This window comes from Prionailurus bengalensis, chromosome D1, assembly GCF_016509475.1.
Source record: "Prionailurus bengalensis isolate Pbe53 chromosome D1, Fcat_Pben_1.1_paternal_pri, whole genome shotgun sequence".
Taxonomy (NCBI): Eukaryota; Metazoa; Chordata; class Mammalia; order Carnivora; family Felidae; genus Prionailurus; species Prionailurus bengalensis.
In genome coordinates this window covers 12,072,555-12,093,032 of record NC_057346.1, presented here as the reverse complement: position 1 = coordinate 12,093,032, position 20,478 = coordinate 12,072,555, and the positions used below count along the sequence as shown (strand labels likewise).

At 50.8% G+C, this 20,478-nt stretch overlaps 1 protein-coding gene across 4 annotated transcripts in view; it reads right to left on the bottom strand.

The window, feature by feature from the left end:
• ZBTB16 (zinc finger and BTB domain containing 16) overlaps nucleotides 1–20,478 on the bottom strand; it is a 196,926-nt gene that overhangs the window by 112,371 nt on the left and 64,077 nt on the right. The gene's annotated exons all lie outside the window — the stretch shown is intronic.

Genomic DNA, 20,478 nt, shown 5'->3' with positions numbered 1-20,478 from the left:
AGAAGGGTCCTGCAGCCGCGGACGTGCGGCCTGCATGTTCTAGGGACCCTTCATTCTCACATGTCCGCTTGCACCCCATGCTTTTCATCTTATAAGTCCTCACAGAAACGCCTCTGGAGGAGGAGGAGGTTGGCTCCACCTCTATTTGAGACAGAAAACTGGGCAGAGGAGACAGGTAAGGAAGAAGACGGTGGGGATATGAGCAAGGAGCTACCCTGAGAGGAAGGAAACAGGGAGCCACAGTTCCATTCATTCGAGCTGACAAATATTTATTGCCTACTAAATGCAAGGCATGGTGTTAGCCACCGCGGAAAGGTGCAAAGAAATGTAATACATAGGCTGTACCCTCAAGGACCTTAAAACTTAGTAGGAAACCCAACACGTATGCATGTAAAAGATGAAAAACCAGTGCCAGCCAATAACAGACGAGGGGAACGGGGGAGACGCAGGGCTAAACGTCAGATGAAGATGCTGGAAGTTTCTAATGTGGGCTCCTAGCAACAAAGCACAAAATAGCCCCTTCTCCGTCCGAGGCTTGTTGCTGTCTGGGACAGCAAACTCCCATGTATCCCTCCTGCAGCTCTGACGACCTCTCCTGCTCCATCACAAAACCCTAAGCCCATCAAGCTAGAAACACTAAGCCTACACACTCTTCAATCACATGGCTGGCTTTCCTCTAAAATGGAACCTCCCCCCTACCCCCCGGTTAAACTCCAATGGCCCTAAGAGTTGTCCCCTGCTCTCCATGCCACCGGCTTTTCATTTCATCTGGGGAAGAGAGGACAAAAGGTGGGCCTATCAATACCTCCCAGTCCTGACAGGCCACTCCCCAAGCCACCCAGAGGCCACTTCCTCGCTCACTGCCTTTTCTTTTCTTTTTTTTTTTTTAAGTTTATTTAAGAGAGAGAGAGAGAGAGAGAGAGAGAGAGAGAGAGAGAGAGCGCATGAGCAGGGAAGGGCCAGAGAGAGAGGGAAAGAGAGAATCCCAAGCAGGCTCTGCACTCTCAGTGCAGAGCCCAACGTGGGGCTCAATCTCACAAGCTGTGAGATCATGACCTGAGCCCAAACCAAGCGTCAGATGTTTAACCTACTGAGCCACCAGCTGCCCAGGAGAGCAGTGCTCACCCAAGCCATCTCCTGCCTACCTCTCACCAATGCAGAGCGTGGGACTGGCCACACTCATCACCAGAACAGCGGAATGTGCTGAGAGCAGCCAGGCAGGACCTTCCCCCAACTCTGCACCATTCAGTGGAGGAGGAGGGACCCGCCATCATGGTCTCAGAAAGCCCCCTACTTCCAATGGACTAGTTCTCCATCAGCACTCATACACTGTTTCCTCCACAGACCCCATCCTTCTCCTCTCTGCCCAAGGACAAGAACCTGGTCAACCTTAAGGAGATGAACTATAACAGAGTGGACAGAGTACTTTGTAGCCCTTCCAGAAGACACAATCTAACTCACGTGTTAACTGTCTTGCCAGAAGCCTCCAAGTCTCTTTCTACCGGGCTAGAAGGATTCAGATGTGTCATGGCCTGGAAATCCTCAGATCTAGTCATGTAAATACTTATTTGCCATATAAACATCCATATCGTGTAACTTGGGTATACCCGTGTGGCCAAATTCTGTCTCCAGTGAGGCTGAGACATGGAAAGTTCAATGGGCAGCCTGCTCACTTTTCTCACTTACTCGTGTTCCCTTTCCTTCCCAAGACACCTGCATCTAGAAGAAGATGGGACAACGGGGGAGGAAGGGAGCAGGGAGTGGGACCCAAGGGCTTCTTTAACAGGCTGGTGGCTGTGACCTTCATCGTGACAATGAGGTTTCATTTCTCTTTCGGTAGCAAGATGAGAGCAGCAGACTTCAAATGGTAGATAATGGTTGGTCTCCTGAACAATGTACCCCAAAGGTCACCCTTGCACGTAAGAAATAAGAAAAGATACAGATGCAGTGTCTGTCTCCATAATAGTTTAACCTTCTAAGAAGCAGAAGGTCGGGGAGGTCCCTGGGCCCTCTATGCATCCAGGAATAAACGTATTCAAGCATTACAGACAGACCACCTAGAATATTTGTAAAGACTTCCAGAGAAGAAATGCCACACGGGACATGGGGCAATTGTGGAGATCTGGGGAGGAGAAAGAGGACAGTTAAGAGCTGTCCGAAAGCCCAGAGACACACTGGCCCGACCTCTGAGGAGACTGATGCCCTTCAGTTAAATCTACACTGGAATGTTAAAAATAAAACTAAGACACCCAAGACAAAGTCAACCTCAGGAGACGCTTTTCCCAGGTTCCGTGAACGGGAGTAAAACCCCCCAAACCAAACCTTTCAATGGGCAATATTCTACCCGATGATTCGTTTCATTCATCTCTAACGGTGGGAAGCTGAGCTCTGTAACTACCACACAATTCACCCACAGCCCCCAAGCTGACAATACGAGAAAGACAAGAATCTTAGAACATCCCAAAGCCAGTAGGGAGAAAAGCTCTCAGACAGTCATGAACTTGTGAGATCTTCCACAGGCCACATGAGTTCCCGAAGTCTGTTTCCCCATCTGTCAAATGAGGATGGTCTTTCTGACTCTGATGACCAAAGATCTGTGATCTATGAGCTCATGAGCCCTTCCCCTTTAGGGGGACAAGAGACCCCATTTCTACAGCTGTTCTTGGGTGGCCCTACACGGAGCACCCTGACCCTCCAAACAACGGTAAATAACTTCCACAAAACACCAAGACAGAAGGGTAATGCTATTTTTAGCCCTTCCTGGGAGAATCTACTTATTTTTAAAACTTCCACCAGGTTGTTCATACAAGGAAGACCAGTTCATTCAAAGAAGGACCTGAGCAAAGGAAGGCAGGGAACGACATCAGAACCCCAGACATCACTCCCGTCAGGCTCCAATCCTATGGCTGTCCCCCAAGGCAAAAGATTTCAACTGCATTCCATGCAACCTACCTCCCTTATTTAGCCAGAGCCCCACCATGACGTTCCAAACCCACAAAGCGGATTCACAGCTCTGCAGAGGGGAGCCATCCCAGAAGAAGGACCTGAGGTACAGGGTAGGGAGGGGTGCTTTCCTCTGAGCTGCACAAGAAGCTGGGCAGGATAAGAGTCAGTCCCGCTTGGCTTCCCTGGGAGAGGGAAGAAAGGTCGCTTCCGGCTGCTGGAGCTGCTGAGAACAGTAGAGGGAAGTGCGCTGGCGCCCAGTGGCCCCGAGGACCAGCCCTTCAGTCTTCTCCCACCCTTGCCGTATTAGTTTCTCGTGGCTGCTGTAACAAATTACCATAAATGTTGCAGCTTACGACAACACAAACGTATAAGCTCACAGGTCCGGTAGGCAAGAAGTTTAAAATCGGTCTCCCCGGGCTAAAGTCAAGGTGCCGGCACACCCACGTGCCCGAGGGAGGGTCTAGGAGAGCTTCTAGAAGTTGCTCTCATTCTTGGCCTTCATTCATCCATCCTCAAAGCCACGGACCTCAGGCTGAGTTTCTCCCAGGCTGCCGTCTCTGGTTCTCAGCTTCTGTCCTCCCAGCTTCTTGGATTCTGACGCTGACTCTCCAGCCCCCCTCTTCTGCATTTAAAAGCCTTTGTGGGTACAGTGACTACTCTGGACCCACCTGGGATAATCAAGGATGATTCCTCTACTTTCAAGCCAGCTCACTGGCAACCTTACTTCCTTTGTGCCAATAAACTAACACATTCACGGGTTCCAGGGATTAGCATATGGACATCTTGGTGGGGGGAGGGCACTATCCTGTCTACCATACTCACTAACCATACATCTTTAGGAGCAGGTTTTTATTCTAATCTTCTGCCTGATGCCCTGAGGCTGTCCACACTTTCCATCATGGCAGCTCACAAGGCTTCGCTAAGGAGGCAGGGTCTCCCATCACCGTCTTGATATCCCAGTGACAGTGCTCTGTGAATTTCTGGAGCACTAGAATACACAGCGCGCATGACCCGCTGGCTGTACCCACCTCTGTGTATACACACGTGTGTGCACAGGCACATGTGTGGAAGGTATGTGCTCTCCATCCCTAAGAGAAGAAATTATAGCACCTATGTCCTTGGATCTTGCATGGGATCTGGCACAGCTCTAGACACTGAAGGAGACAATACTGGTGGCTTATCTATCTACTCCTGGGACCAATAATCCCATCTATGGATTATCCAGGTCCCAAAACAACTGAATTGCTGAATCTTGGCTTTGGAATTGAATTGAAAGGTATTTATTTAAAGCACATGCCAGTGTCTATTAGATCACAGACACTTAATAAAAATCTTCCCTCTTGGAGCACCCAAGCGGCTCAGTCAGTTAAGCATCTGACTCTTGGTTTTGGCTCAGGTCACGATCTCATGGTTTGTGGGTTCGAGCCCCACATCAGGCTCTGTGTTGATGGTGCAGAGCCTGCTTGGAATTCTCTCTCTGACCACGCACATGCTTGTGCTCTGTTTCTCTCTCAAAATAAATAAATAAACTTAAAAAAAATTTTTTTTAAATTTTTTTATTTAGGGGCGCCTAGGTGGCTCAGTTGGTTAAGCATCTGACTTCACCTCAGGTCATGATCTCACAGTCCGTGAGTCCGTGAGTTCAAGCCTGCATCAGGCTCTGTGCTGACAGCTCAGAGCCTGGAGCCTGCTTCAGATTCCGTGTCTCCCTCTCCCTCTCTCTGACCCTCCCCGTTCATGCTCTGTCTCTCTCTGTCTCAAAAATAAATAAACATTAAAAAGATTTTTTTTTATTTTTTTATTTAAAAATAAATGAATAAATACAAATCTTCCCTCTTTCTTCTCTCTCTGGTTACATTTCTTTTATCAATGTTCATTGTTGACTTCACAGATGAGGAAGATGAGTTAACATACGAGTGGAGCTTTTACAACACGTTGAGGATTTTCAATCCTTTAAGCCTTGCCTATACCCCACCCATCAACTTGGTGGTCACAGGAACCCTAAATGCCAACTGTTCAATACCCTAACTGTAGAGTCAGTTCTGGGTATCAAAGGCTGTACTCGATTTCTCCCGAAGGCCAGGGGCTGATCCCATTCCCATTTATTTATTAAAAATAATACGTAGGGGCACCTAGGCGGCTCAGCTGGTTAAGCATCTGGCTCTCAATCTTGCCTCGGGTCATGATCTTGTAGTTTGTGGGTTTGAGCCCCACGTTAGGCTCTATGCGGACGACGTGGAGGCTGCTTGGGGTTCTGTCTCTCCTGCTCTCTGCCCCTCCCCAGCTTGCGTGTGTGTGCTCGTTCTCTCTCTCAAAATAAATAAACTTAAAAAAATAATAATAATAATAAACACTCTTTCCTCACCTTCACCACTGTAGACACCACTGAGCCCACAGGCCTACAAGACCCAAAGTCTTCTACTCCCCACTCCGCCTTGTGCCACCACAGATCTGAAGACCAAAAAGTAGGAAAAGAAGAAGGAAAGAGACTGAGCCAAGACTCAGTACAAAGCCGTAGGGAGGAAACACAGGTCTCTTTGGCGGTAACACAACCAGAGTTAGGAGATCAAACCAAAGCCACCCGCGGCTTGCAAATCACTTTGTCCCTGTACCATTCTGGCACTGAGAGCAACAGCAAGGGCAGAAAACAGCAGAGGGCAAACAGAGTGAAACTGTTGAGCTCCCAGAGTCCCACGAAGTAAGTGCGGAGCCCGTATTCAGAGGACACAAAGCATTTTCCGTCCTTGCTAAGAAAAAACTGGCCTGAGCCAGCGCCAAGGCACAACCACCTTGTTCCTGTGTGTCTCAGAGAAGCCACATTTCTTGCCTACCAGCCTGTCCCCAACAGTCCCAGGCCACTGAGCCCACATCCACAGGAGTCTGAAGTATGTGGGCAGCCTGTGAGGGCCTCCGAAGAGCCACGTGGGCTAGGTACGTGAAGTCCAGTGTTCTTTGATAGCATCATCTTGCCATAAACCCAATGTGTCCTACTGCCATAGTCCTCACAGGTTTCTGACGACCGTCAGGCCAACCTTGCTGAACACCAAGCCAGGAGGGCCTCATGCTGCCCGAGGAGCCATTTCCACAGACGACAACCCGGCAGGAGACCCATTTTCTCTACGTAAGATCCTGTACCTAGCAGCAAGCTAAGGCCAAGACCATTGAGGTCCCACCTTCGGCCTTACTTGTGGGGTCACTGAAGGAACCACAGTAAGAGGGCCTGACAGGGAGATCTCGTCAATATGGCCACTCAGGGTTAGGCCCTCAGAGGGAAAAGTGCCTTGGGCTCCATGGGACCTCAAATTCACCTATTCCTTTTTAATTCCAAGGACAGTGGGCACCCAGCAAAGTAAGCATGGCAGAAAACGCAGGTGGAGACCCTCAAGTGGAGAACCTAGAGGGCATCCTGCCAGCATGCCTGTCAGACCGGGGCTGACCAGCACCATGAGGTGCCAGGAGGGGTGGGAACCTGGTAGCCGGCCAGCTCCCCTGTTTTAAGGCCTTAATTAGGACCGGAAAGCGTACCCCACACGTCTCATAAACGGCTCCATTCACCAAGAGAACACGGACACCTCAGCAAGGCAGAGGACCAATGGATTTGCGAAGAAGGGAGCAGAGAGATGGACAGGCAATGGTTTTGATTTGGGAGAGATCTGGAAGGTTACCAGCCCTGTGAGTAGCTGCACTATAAAAAGAGTCAGACACGAAGTATTTCCTTTCCCATAAAATATTCATTGCTGCACGGCAGAGCCAAGAAGCCAAAACCTCAAGCATTTCTAACTTTGTACTGCAGTAATAACAGAGTTTTGGAGGAACCTTCTGATTGTATTTATACCAGGCTATAAATACACTTCCATCTAAGTCAAAGGAGGGGAGATACATCTAGCCCCCACCTCAGAGTCTGCACTGTAAGGAGAAAGACCCCAGGTACACCCACGACTCCACTCAGCATTTCAGCTACAAAACAGCAGATGGAGTGATCGTGACACCAGTTCTCAAAAAAGTGCACGCGGAGAAGCTCGGGTTCCTCTCACAAACAGCGCTCGGGATGCGCTCGAAACCTGATTTACAAATGGTATTGCCCTTAACGATGGAACCACGTCCAGTGCGCCGGATCCGTACTCCACTCTGTGCAGTTTACAGAACATTTTCCCATCGTTGGTCCCGAAAAAGGGCCTGCACGGGGGTCGGGGGTCGGGGGTGGGGGGGAGGGGAGGGGGCGGGGCTGTGGTCACTACAAGGGTCAGGGACGTTAAGCAACTTGTTCAAGGTCACACAGCTAGAAGGCAGCACAACCAGAGGACCTAGGCCGTCTGAGCCCACCTCCAGGGCTCTCCCTGCGGCCGCCCCTACGGATACACACTGCAAGGCAACTTGAGAGGTGAGCCATGCTTTGGCTGCCTGGCTCCACCCTCTGTGACTGATGTGGAACATCAGTCAGCCTTGCAGGGACAGCTTTTTCCTTTTCGGTTGATATGAAATAATGAACCCCTGCCAGAGGTGACCATGGATTGGTAAATTGCACATTAAACCAAGCGTTGAATGTTCTCTAACTACTCACATGCACTCACCAGACACAGAGACACATAGGCCTCCCAGAATATTTGACGCTGAAGTCTCAGTTGAGGTTAAGTTCACAGTAAAGGCTTTTTCTTCACTCTAACAAAAGGGGCTCTTCCGTCTTCCCAACTCTCCAAAACCAGTTAGAGTCTCCTTAAAAGACTGTCATAGTATGTGAATTCATTCACTTCCAACAATGTCTCCAAAGAAAGTGAGTCAAAGATGTAGCAATGTGTGCAAAATCCACCCCCCACCCCCGCCCTTGGGTATACCCATCACACCAAAACCAGATGGATTCCGCCAAAGGTTCACTTGGGGCCATTCAAAAACCAATGAACATGTCTACATATTTTAAGTATGTCAGTGCCAGATTGTCTCTGACCTGCACCGCAGTCAGTGGAATAAACCTTGTATCACCAGAAAGTTCTGCTGGAAGTCTCTGAGAATTCAGTCTGGGTTACAAAGACAAAGAGAAAAGGGTAAATTATGGCCCCTCCGGGATTCTTTATTCTGCTTAGTTCCATTTAAAGCTAGTGTGGCCCTAATGGTTTTTAATGGTCCTAAATGATTCAATGAATCTGGGCATTCACTGGCGAGACATCTGGGGACAGGCCTGCCTATCTGCAAACTGGCAGGTTTCCCTATTTGTTCTGTGGAACAATAAATGTCAATGAATTAGAAGCTTCAATTATTCAGAACATTTCCAGCACCTGACTCTTATGGAAAACCAGATCAGCGAAAACAAAATATTCTGTGTGCAAGAATTTAGTAACAATTTTTTTTCCGAAAGTTTTTCAAGATATGTCCTAAATTAGGGTTTCTCAATCTTGGCACTTGTGTCATTTTAGACCAAGTAATTATTTGTCGTGGGGGCAGGGTGGAGGGGGCCTACCCCGATCGTTGTAGGAAGTTGTAGAAGCATCCGTGGCCTCCACTCACTACAAGCCTGCCCAGGGGGTCAGGGTGGGGGCTGTTGTCACTACAAGGCTCATCGTGGAGGGTCAAGCAAATTGTCCGAGGTCTCCCTCAGTTGTGACAACCAAAAATGTCTCCATAGATTGCCAAGCGTGCTCTGGGGGACAAAATTGGCCCCGGTTAACAACCCCCCTTTTTAGGGTACACATTAATTCATGCTAGTTCTATACCTTCCACGTGACCCACGCAATCATAAGGGATAACCAAAATACCAGCTGTTGTGCGCCAGAAGATCACAAAATGTCAAAGGATTCAGTGACCTCACCGTGTGGTACTCACAAAAGCAAGAAAATGTACTGTTCTGTTTTTCAAGGCATTGTCACAGAGCTCATAACCAAAAGGATTTTCCAGGTAAGCCTTAGTTAGCCAGAAGATGTAATGAATTACCATCGCTCCATCCCCAGTATTCCAGTTAACCGTGTTTTATTACATGAGCATCCACATACACCCACGGTATCACCTTAAGCCATGCTTATTTAGCCTCATAAAAAGATTCAACTATCAGCTCGCTTCTTGGATCGAATAGATGCTGAAAGCATCTATTTTATTTAGGAGCAGCTGGGAGAGGGGAATTGGGAAAGCAATTGCAGAGGAGAGAAAATGAAGTTTTGATCACCTCACTGGATACTGTCCTTTCGCTTGCCCGGAGCTCGCTGATAAAAGCCACGGCCAGCCTGGAGATTACCGTCCACCCGCGTCCACACTCAACCCACGCCCACGGCCCATACGGATCCTCATACGCCTGTGCTTGCAAGCACACGTGCAGACAGACACACGCCCGTCCACTGATGTGGACGCCTACGAATTACACCTGGTCAAGCACATCCCTGTGGCTCCCCCGGGTCACAGCACAAGTCCTGGATTCACAAGCACCACATCTCAGCTGACCTGACAAACAAACGTGTGGAAAACGGCCAGGTGGATGGTATGAAGGTCACGTGCAGACACATCTCCCCATCCAGACCCCACCCCCACCCCCACTGCCCCCATGCTGCTGGGCCTCCAATGGGGCTTGAGATTTCCTCTGCTCTCTCCAAGGACAAAGTAGCTGGGGGTATCCAGATGCAGGCTCCCCCCAAAGACCCACGCAGTCACTGGGACAGCACAGCCCTGTCTGGGGTCAGGTTACACCCCGGGTGACATTTGCTCTTTCCTCCCCGAAGGCGGGTGAACAGACAAAACCAAGAGGCCTCTCTCTCAAGCTAACAAGCAGAAACTTTTCCTAAGTGAAAGAAAAACAAAGCCCACTCTTCCCCAGGCATCCTGCCTCTCTAGGACTATCATTAAGAGGCTCTGGATTTCCACACACACCCTGCTCGTCCAAGGAAATCAATATGAAAATCAATTCATCCACTGATATATTTTATCAAGATACATGTGGCAATGCCACATTTCATTTACAGTGCGGTACTCGGGGAAGCCAAGGTCACTAGATAGAAAGCAGTCTGCAGGAGGGCGGGAGGGGGAGAAGCCCGGGTTCTGTGCTGGCTGCAAATAGAAAAGTGAATGAAACAGGAGCAGAGATAGAGAAGGGAGCCTGGGGATGTGACAATTACTGTGGGGGGGGGAGGCACAGCATCCGTCCAGCTTGCCAGCTTGTTTAAATGTGAGATAGTTGGTAGATTCAGAATTCGAAGTATTTTTCTTCTGACCGTGGCAAATGAAAAACGGTTTCATTGGCATGCCGGTCAGGAGAATATAAAATATTTGAGCAAGAAAATGAAGAGGGGTGTGAGGGGCGGGGGAGGAGATAAAGGTGGGTGGGGCCGAGGGTGAGAGAAACCGGAGAGAATCTGGCTACGAGGAGGACCAGGACAAAAGAAGGAAAGGGACACGGGCAGGGGGACCAGAGGGCGCGTGCTGGGGGCCAGCCTACGGCAGGAAGCAAAAGGGAACTGCAACGAGCCTCAGGGAGGAAAATTATGATATCTGCATGGCTGCAAAGGGGCATATTTTTAGTAAATTCGAAAGTGATTTGCCACACACGACACCATCCCACTCTGAGGGCCCTCCACCGGCTCGGGTAGCTATGCCTTGGATCAAATGTACTCCGTAATTGCAGAGTCATTGCTACCCTCTTACCTCTAAACAGAGCAGATTAAAATAGCATGAACAGCTATAATAACAGGTTTGGGATTCAGCTTTTTACAGCCAGAAAAAAATGCTTATGGAAATAAGGATTTTGCTGACTCTTTTCAAAGCAAAGAAGAGAGAAGTAGCCCCTGGAGCTAAAGAGCGAACTGTATGGAGCCGGTCCAAACGGGCCCCCGCGCCACACCGCGCCCCCTCCCAGCCAGACCCGAGGCCAAAACCAAGCTTCAAGGCACCTGGATGCAGGCTGGGACCCGGCTTTCCACCTCGCCCACCCGGTCCCCACTCCGGGGCCTGCCACCCTGTCCCTTCCCTTCCTGCTCCAGGGCTCCAGGTGCCTGAAGACTATTTCACCCCGGTGTTGGGCGTCAGCCTCCCTTGGGCTGCTCCAGCGCCCGAAAGAAGGGAACTTGGGTAGGACACATGGCAATGAGGGGGCAGATGCCAGGCACATGTGCCCACTTCCAGGGAAGGTGAACTGACTGCACCAACTTGGGCCCCTTACAAATCAGCCAAGCGGTGCACCGGCCAGAACCCCAAACCAGATGCTGCTCTACCGTTGCGGGCCTGAGCTCCACTCTGCACTCTTTCCTAACACAGGCAGGATGACTACCACTTCCAGACTCATGTAGTGCTCACTGTGGGCCAGGTGCTAGGAAAGGTTTAATAAAAGGCACCAAATCCTCAAAACACATCCTGGGGGCTACTCTCATTGCCCGTTTTGCAGGTGAGAAAACTAAGGGCCAGATGTTTAAGCTATTTGCCCAAGACTCTACAGCTGAAAAGTGCTGGAGTCAGGATTCAAACCTGGAACCGACTGACTCCTGAGGCTGAGATCTTCACCCCCCCACCCCGTGCCCGTGTGGAGGGCATCCCTCTTCTCCGGAACCATGGCTCAGCCTCCGCAGAAACGCCTGGGGAGCTGCCCCGGAAAAAGTAAGAACGGCCCACGTTGCTGACGGCCCCTCCACAGCCAGGGAGGGGTCCCCCCACCCAGAGGTGCTTCTGGGTGTCAGTGCCAGCGTGGGGCAGGCATGCAGGTGAGTGGACACTGGGTCACTCAGGTGCATTCCGTCCCCGAATCACCAACACCTTGGGATCCCCCCAGGCCTTCCTAAGGAGGTCACGCGGCTCTAATGGCTTCTCGCTCCTCCTTGCGGTTGTAGACGCTGCACTAAAGCCAGTGGCCAGGAAGACTGAGCTCCCAGAGTGGGAGAGAGATTTCCTAAAGTCCTATCAAACTAACCTAGAAGGCCTAGACCAGGGCAGGCCTGACCCCGAGGCCTGTTCCCTCCCACCAGATCCTGATTAACTGGCCTCACGTCCCAGGGATGCAGTCTCGAGGCCTACCCTGCACACAGCGCCATCCTCCAGACCTCTGAGAGGAGACGTATGGAGATTCTGCAGCCCTGTCTGAAGGCACGTGCTGAGCTGAGCCCTCCAGGGCACACGATTAATCACATAACCCCTCCCGAAGCCAAGGGAGCAGAAGTGCCATCTGATGAGAGAGTCGGAGATGTGCACGGCCACAGGCTAGCCACGCGGGCGGCAGCTTTAGGCTTTGCCAGCGATGGAGCAGGCCCCACCCCGAGCCCCTCTGCCTCCCAGCAGTCCCACGGGAACCCCATTCTGAGATGCCCCTGCTATCCTTCCCCACACTGACCTCCGACACCAGTCCTAATAGGGAGCCCGTGCACCCCCATACTCAGGATCTGCCTGCCACACCTGTGAGGCAGAGCCTTCTCACAGCAGAAGCAGCCTTTTCACAAGGGGTGTGTGTGTGTGCGTGCGTGTGTGTGTGCGCACGTGCACGTGGGAGCAGGACCAAGGGGGTTCACAGCATTACAGTGGTTCTCTAATTTAGTGCGCATCGGAATGACTTGGGAGCTTATTTAATACAAATTTCTGTTCCCGCTCCAAGGTTCTGATTGCAGCCACATTCGCGGGCCGGGGGATTTTCACCTGTACCCTGTGGGAGTCTGGTACAGGTGGATCACAGGTCACTTTGAGAACCCCTTGATCTACGGGCTGCTGTGTAAGAGAACCATCAAGGGCAGGGACCTTCAGGAGAGGATACAACAAGAAGGCATTTTACACAAGAAGGGGCTTTTAAAATATGCACATATTTCCCCTCCCACCTTCATCCTGAGATAGAAACTGTCCCTCAGGACACTTCTATCACCAAGCTCTGTGAGCCAAGGGTGTGGCCTGAAGTCCTTGGACAGGGGAGGGACAGGGAGGGGAGCAGGTAACAAAAGGCAGTGCAGCCCTGAGCCAGGAGCCAGAGAGCACGCCCAAAGCGGGATCCAGGAGCCAGCATTCCCTGCCTCTGTTCAACGGAAAAGAAAGGACAGGCCTTGGCCTTCAGGATGCTTCTGATCTGCAGGGGGAAATGAGGCTATGACACAGGAGCAATAAGGGAATACCACAGCTAGTCCCCAAGTACGTGTGACTCTGTAGAGCAGATACTCAGGTCAGCCCCTCCCAAGACCGAGCTCTCTGGCTCCGGTCAGGAACACACACAGGGTCTCACTCTGGTTTATGCCAGTCTGGGTTATCAGCTTTCAGAACCTTCCTCAAGAGGTAGTATGTGTGAGCACTGCCCCAGCTCTCACATCACTGCTGTCCCTGCAGCCTAGGTCTCTAAGGGGATGGGACCAAGCCCAGGCTCGTGTCACACCAAGGGCCCCTACCACCCCAGTAAGTGGTCATGTTCCCGGAGGGAGAAACGAGGCCAGAAGGTGCAGCCAGGAAAACTCCGCATGATAATGAAACAGGGAGAAGGGGATCACGGGGTTCCTGTTTTCTGGTTGCCGTCTAGATATTCCGGTACAAGCAGCAGATTCACCTCGTTTTAAGAGCAGATGGGGCAGAGCTGGCATTAGATGAAAGCATTGTCCGTGCCTGGGCAGAAGGGATGGATTCCAGTGACAGAGCACAGAAGGGAAAGGTTCAGAGCCAGAAAGATCCTTCGAATGGCAGAACCTCTGAGCATGGCTTGCTCCAGCCCTTCCATCCAGGAGCACACATTCAGCAGGGGCAGAGGCCGTGAGTATAACCAAGGGCAGGACACCCACACACCCCAGGCCTCTCCTTTTGCAAGGTGGACACAGCAGCTCCAAGAGCAGGAATGTACAAACCCAAATCTGGCCAAAAGGCCATGGTAACTTCCCCTCTCCATGAGACGGGCCCCTGGGGTGGGTGGGTGTTCTGTGTGGCCTCTTCGTGGAAAAACAGGTGCATTTGAGGACCAAACTTCCTTGATGGGGGTTGTGTCCGACCCCACGAGACCTCATTGTGCTATCCAAAGCAAAATGGGTCTAAAGGAAGTGCCACTCCTACGACAAGCCACACCCTGGCCCCCCACCTGCCAGCCCGCCTGTCCCCAAGGAAAAAGCAAGGTGGGGGAGGGGAGAGGTCACTGGTCTGGAAGGACAAGGGGAGGAGGATTTCCATCTTCCACTTTCCTCCTTGTCCCCATCTCCTCCTTGTGAAGGAAAAGGATGAGCCTTCTGCAGTCTTGACTGAAAAGGAAGTCCTGGGAGGAAAACAAAAATGAAAATAAGAGTGAAGTCATAGGGGAATCGTGTGGGAACCCTGGCAGTGCCTTTTCAGAGTTATGCGACCTTGGGCACATTGCTCAACAACTTTGGGCCAGGGATCCTCACATCTAAAATGGAAATGGACAGCGGTGCCTGGGTGGCTCAGACGGTTAAGCCTCCGACTTCGGCTCAGGCCATGATCTCACAGTTCCAGAGTTCAAGCCCCATGGAGGGCTCTGTGCTGACAGCTCAGAGCCTGGAGCCTGCCTTAGATTCTGTGTGTCTCTCTTTCTCTCTCTGCCCCTTCCCTGCTCATTCTCTCCCTCCCTCTCTCTCTCAAAAAATAAACATTAAAAAATTTAAATAAATAAAATAAAATCGAAGTGGACAGGGGCGCCTGGGTGGCTCAGTCAGTTGAGCATCCAGCTCTTGATTTCGGCTCAGGTCATGATCTCATGGTTCATGGGTTTGAGCCCCACCTCAAGCTCCACACTGTGAGTTTGGGATTCTATCCCCCTCTCTGTCCCCAGTCTCTTTCTCTCTCTCTCCCTCCCTGTCTCTCTCTCAAAATAAACAATAAATAAACTTTAAAAACAGAAATGGATAATACTACCTACCTCCTACAACAAAACGCTGCTGTGTGGTTATATTAAATCAGGAAAGACACTCAGTGGGAAAAATGTTAAAAATTGGTAAACCCTAAATTGGTAAAGGTGATGTGAGATTTCTCCAGAATATTCTTGAAGCTTTTCTAGAAGATGAAATTAATTCATAAAAACAAAACCCGTATTAATTTCCTTAGAGGGGGTTGAAATGGGGGGGGTGAGTAATATTAACTCTCTATATATCTTTGTATTGCTTCATTTTAAAAAAATGTTTATTTATTTTTGAGAAAGAGAGCGAGCACAAGAAGGGGAGGGGCACAGAGAGAGGGAGACACAGAATCTGAAGCAGGCTCCAGGCTCCGAGCTGTCAGCACAGAGCCAGACGTGGAGCTCAAACCCAGGAAATATGAGATCATGACCTGAGCTGAAGTCAGACGCTTAAGTGACTGAGCCACCCAGGTGCCCCTTTATTGCTTCACTTCTTAAAATGAGGGTATATGTTGCTGGTGTGTGTGTGTGTGTGTGTGTGTGTGTGTGTGCGCGCATTTTTAACTGCAAAGAGGTTTTAAAGGAAAACGAGAAGATGGGAGATCTGTGCCTGACACAGAGAAACGAGTCAGGGGTAGTGGCCTCCTGCCCTCGCCCGCATGGCTGCTCCCTGAGGGCTGGGCGAGCATGTGGATGGCCACATCCTGGTCACATGCAAGCTCCCTGAGGGCAACAGGCTGACTCCGTCTTGCCCTTGAACCCTCTTCCTCCACCGCCCCAAACCGCAGTCCGCACTCAGTAGTCATTCAACACCTGCGTCCAAGACCCACAATGAGTGAGTGAGAGGCTGGAACAGGTGTGCGGGCAGCGTCATTAAGGACGGAGATTTTCATCAGCCTGGCTTGGCTTAACTGTCTCCTTCGGGTGCACGAAGCTCAGGTTTCAGGGATGCGGCCAGGAGACGCCAATCTGCCAATGGCCGGAATGCTGAGGCCTCTCGGGGCTATGGGACCAAAGGGTTAACGTTTGGGTATTTTTTCCTGGCCCACAGTCCCCTTTCCAAATGACCGGCCCTAATCCCACAGCTTAGCAAAGGTGGCATTCCAGAACACCTCAGTTCCGGACCTTGTTTAGTAGAAGGCTGGGGGCCGAGATGGAGGGGGAGACACAGAGGGGCAGGGGAGGGTAGGAGAGGCATTTGGGACAGACCTGAGAAGTCTGCGGCCGGCGCTGCCTTTTCTGTCACCGCCGTCATGAAGACGTGGCCACCAGAGCCCATCTTCCTCTCACAGCCTCTGCTGTAAAGCACGGGTGACACTGATGTATTAAAAAATAAAGAAGGCTGTTTGCTTCCACGAGCTACCCTGACCCCGCGGCGATGTGCCTCGCATAACACCCACGGTGGCTGGTAAATTGAGCAAACATGACACGGATGTCCTACAAGTCACAGAATCAAACTGGACTTTGCCCCCCGTCACCCCCAACCATCTCCCCAAAGCAAAGTGACCTTAAGAGCAGAATACATCTGCTGAAACCCTGGTGAGATTATTCACATGTTTTGATTCTTAATTCAGAAATAATTAAGTGGTTCATCGGTTCCAAGTTTAAAAATATATTCATCATCCGGTCTCTGTAGTAGCATATATCCCACCGGCTCGCGGACACACGCCACGAAAGACTCTCTACACCGGCCCGGTGCCCGACAGTCATGTAGCCACAGATCATGGGAGCGCCTGGCCTCATGCCGCCTCTTTTTATATTATTAAAAACCCTATTTTAAGGCCACCGTCAACAAGAGCCTTATTTCCTCTGGACGGAAGAGCTAAGAGACGGGCCAACTGGACATCTAGCTCACTCTTGACGATTCCTCAGGACAGAGAACCCATGAGCATAAGAAATGGAATTCATGCTTCATTTCAAATCCACATGTGCACCAGTGTGGAGAGCAGCTCACACCAATGTGTGTTTAACAGCCAACAGGACCCAAGGCCACCCTCACACATTCCTTCATTCCTTCTCCAAAAAAGTCCTCTCTAGTTTTACACACACACACACACACACACACACACACACACACACACATTTATAGATGTATGAAGCCACTCCCCCAATGTAGTACACTGACAATGAGGTTCAGAGTCTCATCTGGCATCAGCATCATCTTGGCATTGTGTTCGGCCTTCCCATCTACAGCAGTCTCCTTCTGGGGGACCCAATAAGCCTCCTTCCAATCCACAGGCCCAGCGGAAGATCCCGGCAGCCGTGTGGTACTGCTCTTGTGTGTGACTGTACCGTGTATCCCCAAAATTTGCAGGTCAAAGCCCTGACTGCCCATGTGACTTTATTTAGAGATAGGACCTATCAAGAGATAATTAAGGTTCAATGAGGTCATAAGGATAGGACCCTGACTGGAAAAGATTAGTGTCTTTATGAGAAGAAACACCATAAAGGTTGCCTACTCTCATTTTCTAGGTCTCTCTCTCACTCCCTCTCTCTCCCCACTCTCTGCCACATGAGGACACAGTGAGAAGGCAGCCATTTGCAAGAAAGGAAGAGAGCCCTCACCACATTCTGACCATGCTGGACCCTGCTCTTGGCCTTTCCAACCCCCCGAGCTGTGAGAAAAAGAAATCTGATTGCTGAAGCCACCAGCCTGTGGTGTTTGCTATGGCACCCCAAGCAAACAGCCCTCCCCACAGAGCCTTCAGCGAGTGACTAGCCCAAGGCAGACACCCACCCAAACTACATCAGACAGATTCCCTCTCTTCTACAATCTGGGATACAGACAGGGAAAATTCAATTAGGCCTTGTCACCCGTAACCCTGGGAGTGTCCTGGGACTGTCATTTTTAGACCTGCTCCGGTCTGCAGAGAGATAAAAATGAAACTAGATGTACCGACTAAAGCAAGGATGACTAAAAGAAAGAGAACACTGCCCGAGTTTCTGACAACTCGCTTTTAGTTCCGTTCACCTGCCTTCAAACGTGGGGCCATATCTGTGCCCTTGGGCTCCACCGAACACTCCCAGATCACGACAACAAGTCCTCTTGTTTGGCTTAAGCCAGCACAAATTGGGGGGTTTCTGCGGGTTTTGTTTTGTTTTACCTACAATCAAAAGAACCCTAAGTGATATATGTGAATGGGGACTTTGAGACCCTTAGAAGTCAACACAGTGTCCTCCTCCGTGTTTACTTAGCTGCCCTACCCCAATGGTTAAGTGTTCACATTCTACAGAAACCAGAATGACAACCACCCACCACACTGAACCAACCAGTACATGCCGAATTACGCTCCTCCAAGAACCAGAAACAGAATACAGCCCAAATCGAGCTCCAGACAAAAATCACTCTTAAGTAACAGTTACCTCTATGCCAGGCCATAGATTTTGCACAGATTCTAAGGATACCATGTTTTTTCTCTCTTATGTGCCTCGCATAGCGGGGATGCGTTCAGCAAGTGAAGAATAAAAGGCCGTTTCCATTTCTGATCCCACCCTCTGCCAACCATACCAGGCACACATCTGCTAGAATAAATGGTTGCTATAGAAATCACCATTTTTGGAACAGGCAAACCCAGTGTCTAGGAAGAATGCAGCCATCTCAGTTCTCTGTGAAATCTGTGGGCCTGGGGCTCAGGGAGTGTCTTAGAGGACAGCCAGGACCTTGCAACTAAACTGACCTAAGACGAGGTCATGACACCTCGCATCTCAGAGACTCTATCTTGACAATCCAAAGTGAAGAGTTGCCAACCGGAGCGCAAGTTATGCTAGAGGTCCCTCCCTTGGGAGCAGAGTCGCAATGTGGAGACATCTGTGAAATGCTATAAAACTGGCAGAGTAATAGAGGGGGTGAAGCTTTGGTATCTGGGATCAGATGGCCGTGGTTTCAAATTGTGGCTATTACCCATTCTGTGTCTCCTTCCTCATCTATAAAATGGAGACAGCAATAGTCCTTATTTCATGGGACTACTGCAATTATTAAATGAGATAATATACAAAAGTATTCAACTAATGGCAGCAACGTCCACAGTATTTTTATGAAATGCCCATGGCGCTAGCCAGAATCAAGAACCAGACTCGGGGACAGCAAAGACAAAGAACAGAGCCATGGATTTTGTGTTTCGATTTGGTGAGGAAATAACCTTCTCATCTCACGGGAAGCCCAACCACGGGTCAGACTTCTTTCTGGAGCCTGATGAGGGGTGCCGGGACTTCAGTGCTCCCACTCAGGAGCTAGGGTGCTCCCCGGCCAGCTCGCAACCAAACTCCGCCTTCAGTGGCTTCACATTGGCAGCCTCAAGTCAGCCGTGGTGGGAGCATTTACATCATGCAAATCAGTAAACGCTACAAATCAGGTGCCTTTTATCTGGGAGAACTGCTTGAACAATTCCCAGCACTCAGCCCTCAGTGTGAGAGCTTCTTACCAGGGAAGGGGGATCAGAAATACATTCTGTACCTAAGAGTCGGGATGATCCTAAGGTTTCTCTGAACATGGGTCAGCAGGACTTGACAAGACCCAGGAATGCAACTGAGCATCCCTGACTGGCCCTGCGCTTTCTTTTCTAGCCATTAAACTACGGAGACTGGCTCGCCAACAAGGCCCTGTCATAGCAGGTGCCACCTTGGAGAAAAGAGGGAAAGAAAGTCCTGAAGATCTGGAGAGCAGAAGATTGGGAGGTGAGGGAGGAGACAGAAAGCAGAAGGTCCACCTGGCCCTTCCCATTCTCGTTCTTCTTGCTCACCTCCTACCACTTCACCTCTACTCCAGGCCAACCACCATCACCGTAAGCACAGACCCTGGAAATGGCCCTCAGGTCCCAGGGAAGGCCCTGGCTTGGCCCCTCACACACCAAAGCCACCAAACAAGCAAGGCATCCAAAGTGCTGCAGAGAAGGGGCATGGGGGAACTCAAACTCAGGGTTCCCAGGAGGGCGTTGGGGGAGTATAGGGCTGGCAGCAAGAGGGAGAGGAGCTGAGATAAATGGGCCAATCCAAAGAGAAACTCTCTCCCGGATCAGAGCAGTTACAGATAGAAAGAGAATTCGGTTTTAAAGGGTGGGATGCTGAGCAGACCAAGGAAGAGAAAATGGCAGAGGGAAGGAAGATGGGAGGAGGCTGGAGGGAGCCCAGCTGAAGTCCAGGGGAAGGCAGAGCCTGTGCCCTGCATCTTGTTCCGGCCACATCCCCATCCCCGCCTAGAGGTGCTGGCTCCGCTGTCCCTAGAGAACCTGGGAAACAGGCCGGAGGGGCCTAGGGCGGCTGGGGAAAGTGGAGAAAGACTCTGGCTGGCCTCAGACCAGATGGCGGGGGGGGGGGGGGGGGGGGGGGGGGCACCTCTGCTCCGGCAGGAGCGCCCAGGGGCCACCAGCTCATTCCTCTGCCCCCTGCCCCCAGACGAGACCCACAGCCGTGCCCACAGGACTCCACTCCTCTTGTGACCATCAGAGAAGACTCTGCCATCTTCCTTCCCAGAGATCCCTCCTCTGAAGAGGTGCCGTGAGAAGAGCCGTCCTCGCCAGCAGCACCCCACGGCCCTGGAAGCAGCTGCCGTGTCCCAGGCCAGGTCCCAGCTTCGCCACCTCCTAGCTGTGTGACGCTGGGGGAGGTGCTACACCACTCTGGGCTTTGGTTTATTATCTGTCCTCTGATTTTACCATACTCACTACACACCTGTCGTGAGGATGCAGTAAGACTTGGCTTTTAAAGCACCGAACACAGGACTGACCTAACACAAACGTTCACGACAAGAATGTATACTGGTCGTTGCTAAAACC